This window comes from Lynx canadensis, chromosome B2, assembly GCF_007474595.2.
Source record: "Lynx canadensis isolate LIC74 chromosome B2, mLynCan4.pri.v2, whole genome shotgun sequence".
Classification (NCBI taxonomy): Eukaryota; Metazoa; Chordata; class Mammalia; order Carnivora; family Felidae; genus Lynx; species Lynx canadensis.
Window position 1 is genome coordinate 101,538,844 of NC_044307.1, and position 2,529 is coordinate 101,541,372.

Below are 2,529 nucleotides of genomic sequence, written 5' to 3' on the forward strand. Positions count from 1 at the left end.
TGCTTTTAGTGAGCCTCTGTCCCTTCCATCTGGGGCAAACCTCTCCTCTTAGGCATTCAAGGCTACCCTTCTGCCTCCTTCAAGACTTGGTTCTCTCCATTATTTATTCCTTCTGTCTTGTATCTTCAACTATTTTCCTTACTTTGGCTTCTCCCTCATATACATAAATAGGTGCAAACCTCCTCAAACCTTAAAAAACAAAACACACAAGGAAATGAAACCTTGAGGTCAGCCCCCTTTTTTTGACCTCTTACAGTCCAGCTCTTGTCTCCACTCTGCCAAAATTCTTGCTGGGGTTACAGCCACCTCCCAACTGCCAAGTTCAGAGTCCTGTTTCTGCCTTCAGACTTGCATCCTCTGTAGCAGTTGAGGCTCAAGAACACCCTTTCCTTTTTGAGAAGCACTCATCTGGCTTCTATACCATTACTCCCTCTTGAATTTCCCCTATATCTCTATCTTCTACCAATTCTGTGCAATATCCTTCACCACTTCTCTGTCTCTGTCCATGGCCAGAAATCAACATTTCCCAGGTAATATCCTACCCTTGGTATTCACCTCTTTTCTCTTACTCTGTATATTTTCCCATATGAAATACTCGCCCACATGCCAATTGCCATTTTTGTAGATAAAATGTGACCAAATGTTAGCAATTTCATACGGTTCAACCCAAAATAATTTCCCCATCCCCATTTCCAGCCCCGATCTTTCTCCTAAATTTAGACAAATATTTCCGATGATCAACTGGACATTTCCAGTTGGATTGTCCTCAGTCACCTCAAAATTAATGCATCTTAAATGGAAGCCTTATGGAAAGCATAAACTCCTTTACCTCGAGTATTCTTGATTTTGACTCATGGTGTTACTACCTCCTCTCTTTCCCAGGTTAGAAATTTCAGTCATTCTTGACCTGACTTGAAAAAATGAACTTTTTCACTTCCATAGCCAATCAGTCACAAAGCCAGAGAGTCCCACCTCATAAAGATCCCCACTGCATTATCTTAGATTAGACCACCGCCCTTTTTCACCTGGGGGATTGCATTGGCTTCATCTATAGCATTCCTGCTTCTATTTGCACTGCATTCCACTTCATCCTTTTTTTTTTTTTTTCCAATCAAAAGACCTCACGTGTTTATTACTGAACCAACTCACTGGTGCAGAAGCATAATAACAGAGAAACGTAATTTCCTTGATGAAAACACATCTACCTTTCAGGTAGTAGGGAGGTTTACAGAGTGGTGGGATAGGGACACATGACCTTCAGGCAACATAAATGTGTGTCATCTTATGTATGATCCCTTATAGAGCCAGCTTGGTTCTTCTCCAATGCCGCCTCTTGGAAGTTGTATCGGATTTTATTACCAGTTTTCATCTGAATCCACCGGGTAATGGGATGATTCTGCTTTTGTTTCTTGGCCAGGAATCGCATGATCCTGAAAGTCTTGTGAGAAGACATGGCGAGACACAGTCAGCAGCACACAGCATGATGGTGGAGAAAGGAGAGAACCCCACTTCATCCTTTATCCTGCCCAAAAATATCTTTCTAAAAGGCAAACCTGGCCATGTGACTCCAAGATGCCTCATAATCCACTTATTACGGCTCAGCTTCTGTGACTCTGACCCTCAAACCCTTCACCAGAGTCATTCTGATGGAATAGCTCGTTGTTTCCTGAAATTCCAGACTCTTTCACAACTCTGTGCTTTCTTCAGTCTGAATTGTTCTTCGCATTCTCTTAGAAACTCCAACTGAGCCTCTGAGAGCCAGTTTAAAAACCTTCTCTTATATCAAGCCTCCCCCAACTCTTCTAGCCAAGTTGGTCCTGTGATTTCCAGATGCTTTGCCCCATATTTCTATTTTAGCACTTTCCAGGTCATCTGGTAGTTTAATTTCTCCATTTACACATCGGTTGTCTCCCATAGATTAAAAACTCAGATCATGTCTCTCTTCCTTCTATACTCAGAGTATGTCCATTTCTTCTTTTGTTGAAGTGATTTGAGTGAGGCTCCCGTGGGATTTCAGAGGAAGTTGTATTCAACCTTTCCTTTAATATTCCTTGACAAATTAGAAAGACTCCCTTTTGACATAAGGTCTCTGTCTAATCTTGATGATCAGAAGGGAGGGGAGCCCAAAGTTGTTAGATCACGGATCTTCAGGATGCCAGCTGTTAGCAACACCCACTGAAACCCCAGACTAGAACAGAGAAGGAAAGAGGAAACCACATCCAAGTCAATAACTCAGAGTTAATATAAAGAATTGAATCTCTGGCCATCTTCTCTCAGATATGGTGGGCTGCTCTTAATATGGCGAACCTGCCCCTACATTGCTTGGCCCCTGCCTAGCACACTGACTGCCATTCCATGCCTCCTGCTTGAGGCAGTACCAAGTTATTTGTATTTCTCTACATACAATGTACTCTGAACTGCCTCTTTGCTTTTGCTTATGCTGCTCTCTCTGCTTAGAATTATACTTCAGGTTCCCTTGTCCAGTTTTTTAAAAGTAGGCTTCGGGGCGCCTGGGTGGCGCAGTCGGTT

General features: G+C 42.7%; 1 pseudogene; it reads right to left on the reverse strand.

Moving 5' to 3' along the window:
* Positions 1 to 1,296: 1,296 nt before the first annotated feature.
* Positions 1,297 to 1,496, reverse strand: LOC115514299 (annotated as a pseudogene).
* Between the last annotated feature and the right edge of the window lie 1,033 nt (positions 1,497 to 2,529).